Raw genomic sequence first — 7,588 nt, 5'->3', positions numbered from 1 at the left:
TCAGATCAGAGTCAAATCGTTACCAACTTTTTCCATTTTTTTTGAAACGTTTATTTAAATTTTATCTTCGAATATTAAATACTGAAGACGACAACATAAAATTTCTATTTCAATTAACAACCAATCAAAATGAAGGTAAATCAATTAATAATGTCTCCTGGTATCAGAAATTTATTAAAATAATACAAGCTTATGGAATATCAGTAATGTTGCTTAACTCATCAGAAGATAATTGCAAATATGCTTATACTTTAATGATGGAATCGGCCTTATCTCAATCTATTGTCAAGGACCAAGATGCTATTTTAAACTCAACATACCACTATTGGTATAAGAATATATTATATTTTCCATCAAAATCGAATATTATTATGACAAATATCAATTTAAATATTAAAAGAACGTTGATACAGATTCGACTTAATTATAAATCTTTACTGATAGACAATTATTATATTGATTTTTCCAAAAAATGTTATTGGTGTAAATCCGAAATCTTTAATATTTACCATATTTTTACCGAATGTCCAAAGATCCTAGAAGCGCAATATAAATATAAAATAAAAGAGATTTTTAATTTAAAACACGAAGAAAATTTTAGATCTAGCTTAAATGAAATTACTTTAAATAAAATGTATAATATTCAAAATTTTTTTGTTTATATTTTAAAAATGTTAAAACAAGATGTTGTGAATTGAGAAATTTATATGTTATGAACTTTGGGTTTTTTATTATGATAACAGATATTTGATAAAATATGAAAATGTACTAACTTTTTTTGTATGTAACTTTTATTATAATCCCCCTGTAACAAGATTTTTTCTTAATACAATAAAACATTTGTATAATAATAATATAATAATCGTTTATGAATATTTAAAAAAATATAAGCACAAAGATAGATGTATCAGTTTATAGTTAAGAAAATAAATATTTATATAATATTATTGTTGCAGTTTTATAATTGTAAATATTAAAATTTCTACTAAGAAAACATACAATTTTACAGTTTGTTTCTCCTTTATCATCGATTTTAGTTTATTTAGTTTATTATAAATAAATTGAAAAGTTTAATTATTATGATATAAATATGTATTAGAAATAAATTATTTATATATTATTATTTATTAAATATGTTAACAAATTTTTTAAACTGTGAAGTTAATAGAAAAAATAAATAAATTTAAAGAATAAAGAGAAATTTTCGTAAAGGAATTTCTACTGCATGTTTTTTCATATTTAAATTAAAAAATTCAAAGAAGATTTAATACTATATTTAGAAAATGTTAATGATAATTAGATATAAAATAATTTAAGTAATAATAAAAAGCAACAGATTTAAAGGAAATGATTCTCTTTCAATGTATAACAACTTGCTTTTTGTCTTTTCTTTGTCATTAAAATAATCATTTAAAATATGAATGTAATTAATTTATACGACTATTTAACAATTAAAATATTTTTTTTAGTGAAAAATAATAGAAACTGTATTAATTTTGTCAATTCAATGTAGTTTTCATCGTTTAATTAATTAAATTAATTTTAAAAAAATGTTTAGGAAGCTTTAAAAATAAATGGTAAAGACATGAAGTATTATTATTATAAAATAAAAATGACTACGAATGCTTATCAGAAATAGTAACAAATTTATACGTAGAAAAAATTATGAATGAATAATGTTTTTTTAAATGTAAATTTGTTATTGCATGCAAATTAATATTTATTCATCCATAATAAACAAAAATAAATAAATAAATAATATTTTGATTTTATTGAAGTACTGTATAAACTAATTAAATATTATGGAATTTAATTTCTTATCAAGGCGAATAATAAGTGTATAATTTTTAAAGAAGTTTTATCATATTGAATGCAACTAATTACTTTAACTATTTATTTTTATTTTTATAAATGGGTTGTAAAAATGTATTTTCGTTTGATATATACGTCAATATTTGCTTGCAATTCATGAAAGACTTTTGATTATGACATTATTAAGAAAATAATCAAAAAAATTGAAAAGTAATAACGATTGGAAGGCTTTTTATCTGCTTTCAGACATTATTTTTAGCTTTTTATACCGAAGAAATAAGTTCATCTATACACTAAAAGCTAAAAATTATATATAAATTTGATGTAATAATTAAAATATATATTTATTATAAATATTAAATGATTATTTTATTATAAATATTAAATAGTATTATCTTGAGTTGTAAAACTTAGCTTTAAATTATTTAATTATTATTTATCTATGATTAAAAATTTATACTATATTTTCATATATATTTAGTTGTTATAATATATATATAAAGAAATTATTATAATATTTAATCTAATAGTCAAGAAAAAAAAATATAATTATAATACTTATTGTAATAAAGGAAAGTTTTGTTACAGAGAGACTTATCTCCTTTCACAACTTAGTATAAATGAAATTACAAGGTTTTACATTCTAACATCATATGTTTGACTTTACATACAAGCAAATTGCTTTTAAGTTTAAAGTCCTTATATTTTACTCTGTATATTTATTGTATTCAACCAGTAATGTTAATTAACCCACGTAATTAATTTTGTGAAATATGTACCTCTAATCTTCTGAATACCAGGGTCTTGACAATCAACAGATGCAACAATGAAATTCATACTTAGCTACGGAAATGATATCTAAGCATCATATTTAAAAAATTTATCTTTAAAATTTATACAGTAAAACCTCGGTTTTCGAACTTAATTCGTTCCTAGATGTTGTTCGAAAACCGATTTGTTCTCAAACAGAAACAAATTTTTGCATAAGAAACAATATAAAATGGATTAATCGTTCCCGACCACCAAAACAGTCTTTTTTATGCTTTTCTTAGCTGCATTTCATATATAAAAATGCCTACAAATGCAATATAATATTATCTATATTTATTCTATTACACATATATATTAAAAGCAAAATGTTCATTCACCGCCAACCGAAACTGAAACCATTATCTTACAAAAAAGTTTCATAAATAGACTCAACTCTGACTGCCTGCATAAAATATAATTAAATCAATTAAGACAGACAACAAGTACTTTATCCACACTTTCCAATTTTGTTCGTAAACGAGGTTTGACTGTATAATTTTTATTTAGCCCTAATTTTTANCATTCAGTTGAATAAACGAAAATTCATCTCATTTTAAAAATTAAATTTTTTTCACAAATTTTATATCAAATGGCAAATATTTAATACTTTTAAATTAAGTTAATCAGATTTAAATTTATTCAATAAAGAATAAGTATTGTGCTTACTAAATCAGAATAAAAGTTTTCAACATTTATCATTTCGTTTAGAAATTGCAATTGATGATCTCCAGTAGATTTCGTTCAGATGATTGCATTATTTTCCCTTCTTCCGGACAAAGAAGTTAGACATGTCATGAATTTAAATTCATAAGAAAATATTATTTACGATAAAGAATAATGTAAAATTAATTCTTGAAAAAATGAACTTATTTAAATAAATTTAAGAATATTTTAATAGTAAGAAACATAATAAAAATATTTATTTATTGAAACATATTAGTACTATATTAATCAAGACTGTAAACTTTCCTAATGAGATTTTTATAAATTACAGATTTTATTAAATAATAAGTAGAAACAAAATATGAAATATGATGTAGCGTTATACTAATTAATTTTGTATTAATTGACTTATATCGAAAGACCTCAGGACATACTACAGGCTCTGGAAATGTCAATAGTCAATAAGAGATTAGAAAATATATTCTTCAGCTATTGTAATTAAGTTATATTCAATTATAAAATATCATTAATTATAAAGAAAGTGTAAGTTTATATTTTTGACGCAATGATTCCTTAATGATGAAATTCATGTCTTTTTTTTATTGGTACGGTTTAGTTCCATCTTTAATTCTAAAAGATTTAAAGATGACGGAGACAGTTTTATAATTTTTTACAATTTGTAACTTTTTATTATTATGTAGATGTAATTATCGTGGCAGTGCTAACCGGAAGTTTTATTAGGAGAGGATGAAAAATCCAGTATCAGTGCTCCAGGGTACACGAGAAAGATCTGTTGACAAGTTGATATATTTTCGTGACTAAAGAACGATTTTGTCATAAATGTAAATTTGTTATTGGACTGCAATTTGAAAAAATTGTAAATCTATAAATTTCCACTGCCGTCCGTCTGTTTTTTCTTAATCTTGAGAACGGAATTAGATAAATAAAATTGAAGACCAGATATGGAGGTCCCGATATATGAACCTGAGATACAAGTCGAAAACACGTTATTTCAGTTCAAAAATTTTCCCCTAAAATAAGTTGGATAGATAACCAGCACGACACAATACCGTCGTTTACAGTTTACAAAATTCTTATAATTAAAAAGTATTGAAACCAACCTTACGTTTTATAATTTAAAAATTTTCACTACTTTTAATTATTTTTTAAACATTTTTTTCAACTCTCTTCGCCCTGTGGACACTAAGAGGATCTGTTTTTAGCAACCTCATTATTCGTTCGGCCAGATTCACAATGGGGTGGATCGGTAGTGAGGAATGGAGCCTGACATATCCGGATGGACTAACTTCGAAAAATTCTCTGGTTTTTCGATCGGTTCGGATTCGATCCCGGATCTCCCAGAGCGGTAGATTGTCATCTTAACGCTCAACCGTCCTGCCTCTGTTTTTAAATGTAAAAATTTAAAATACAGAATAATAATAATAATTAATATAAGTTACAAAGTTGAAACCGTTAAAAATTAAAATATTTATAAAACATTTATTATTTTTCAATAAAAAAATACTTTTTTATTGTTTGAAAAATTATTTTTTATATTTATAAATGCAAAAATTAAAATCGACGATTTTATAAAGTACTGTTTTAATAAATTCGATTTGAAAATTAAAAAATATTTTATAATTTTTCTTATTTAATTACACCTTTAGTAATTAGTTACGACAATTCTTCAAATAAATCATTGTAATTAGCTTTTTTTTTATCATGGAAGATAATTACAACAACTTAAATTATATTTTGATTAAAATATTGTACTGTTTACTCTAAGAAAATATATTTAAATAAAAAAATAAAAATGAATTTTATCTTTACATTGAAATAAATCAATAGTACAAAAAAGAAAAGTCGTTTTAAGAAACAAATAGAAAATAAATTATAGTAAAAACAAAAACAATGCTTTTATACAATGTATACCTATATATAAATAAAATATTACAAATTGTACTGAAAGTAAAATGTTAAAGAAAATTTTAAAATAAATATGTTTGAATTTTTGTATTTTCTAATAAAAACATATAAAATAAAACTTTTAGAAATTTCTCTATGAAATTTTTAGTTTATGCAATTTAAAATCTGAGATGATTTTACAGAGTTATTGAAGACAGAAATTAATAATTGCAAAATTAAAGTCGATGATAAACAAAATGCAAATAATAGGTTATTAAATGGAATAAACCATTTGAAAAAAGGATAGATTAAAGAGATTTAATTGAATTTTTTAAGCTTTGCTTCATTTTTATATAAGGCTATAAAAATAGTCTCATTTTTACCCATTACGGTGGGCCAGATTTATAATTAGATTGACTGATTGTCAGAATGTAGATTAAGAATGAGATATGATTAATTCTTCTCTCTATGGAGAACAGAATTAAGTTCTAATGAATCTAAATATTTCAAACTTTAGAAGAAAATTGTATGAAGTGTTTATGAGATTTGAAAAATAACAAATTAATAAGTAAAAATAGTTTTATATTTCTAATCAACATTTGTTTAATTAACCATGCCATTAATTAATGTTTATTAGAGAAATTATATTTTCAGTTATTATTATCTTTATTAATATTAATTAAATACAAAAATCTTAAAACTGACAGAGAAAATTAAATTAAATTAAAATATTTTTAGGAATATTTTAATTTAAACTTAATCTTAAATTGTTCTCTCTCTATTGGCTTCTCTAATAGTGTTATTCGAATGGCTAGGAACAAGTTAGAATTTTTTTCTTAGAAATAATAAAATAAACTATTTCATTTAGAAATAGTTTTCAGGAACATATTAGACTTACTCGTCAGATAAGATATGGCTATATTCTATAATGAAGCATAAACTATTTAATACGAAGCTAAAATAGCAATATTTTCCGGATATAATTATTCACTTTTATAACCATTTATATAAAAGTGAAACATAAACTAATAATTAAATTTAAATATTTAATCCGCTTGAAGACTTTTGCTTTTAAGAATCGTCAATTTAGCAAGTTAATTTAATAAAAAGCAAGTATAAAAAATTAACAAAGTTAAGCAAAGAACGTTTTTCTAATTTTTATTTATTTTTCTTTTGTAATAAACAAATAGCATTCAAAAGATTAATTAAACTAACCGAAAAATAATTTAAAACCAGAGTTAAATAATATTAGCAAAAATTCTGTGTATGTACTGTACTGTACTGTACGTGTGTGTGTGTGCGTTTTTAAAATTTTTATAAATAATAAATTTTTATTTTGTAAATATTGGCACAGGGAAAAAACTATTTACAAAGATAATACTGAAGAATAGAATTAGAAAAACTATAGAAAAAAGTAAAGTATATTTAATCTGCTTTTCATTGTTTCATACAATTATACACCGATATCCGAACTCCCTACAGCCGAATTCCCGCTACAACGAATTATATTCTTTAATACCTATCGCAATATTCGAATTGAAAAATTTTATTCGAAGTGCATTTGTGAAAAATTTGAAAGTCGCGCTAGAAAATAAGGAGCAAATCCGCTCTAAGAATTTATTATCATTTGTTTCTGTAGCATTGCGTCTGTATTTTACAGCGGTTTTATAGTTTAGTGATTTAAATTGCATAATTTTAGTATAATCTTAAAAGATTATTGTAATTTACATTATAATAAATTCACTACTAATTTACTTATTGATTTTCTGTTTTATAGAGCAATATTTTGATTAAACAGTATAATTAGATTTTATTATTGTTTACTGCATGGTAAATAAAACGTAGTTTATGCATATAAGTCTTAATGGGGAGTTCTAAACAAACTTATTCGCTACGTTGTTACTTATAAATATATCCTTTAATAATCATATTAAGTGTCTGTTAATGAAGAAATTAAAATTTTTAATGTTTGATATTATGACAAAAACATTGATTAATATAATAGTTTTTTGCATCATTCGAGGAAAAGTTAGTATTACTCGGGTGACTGGAAACGAGTTAGAATTTGTTCCATAAGATATAATAGAATAATCTCCCGATATCCGAATCATTTACATGAATAGATATTAGATTTATATAACGAGGTATGGCTATATTCTATTATAAATCTGAAACTAATAATTAAATTGACGCTAAATTATCGCTACTGTACCAATAATGTCAATGCTACAATACTTGGTTATCTTATATATAAGGTTTAAGTATAAGAAATTATCTTATGTAAGTTCATCTATATAATATAACTTAGGTGTAAATAATTTAATTAAATGAATTCATAAACGGATATACATCAATTAAAATTTTTAATTTTATAAACCTTATTTCACATAAAATTTTC

This window comes from Centruroides sculpturatus, unplaced genomic scaffold (assembly GCF_000671375.1).
Source record: "Centruroides sculpturatus isolate CEXI.00-Female unplaced genomic scaffold, Cexi_2.0 scaffold129, whole genome shotgun sequence".
Lineage (NCBI taxonomy): Eukaryota > Metazoa > Arthropoda > Arachnida > Scorpiones > Buthidae > Centruroides > Centruroides sculpturatus.
The sequence above is the reverse complement of the archived record's forward strand: the minus strand, read 5'-3'. Positions refer to the sequence as shown.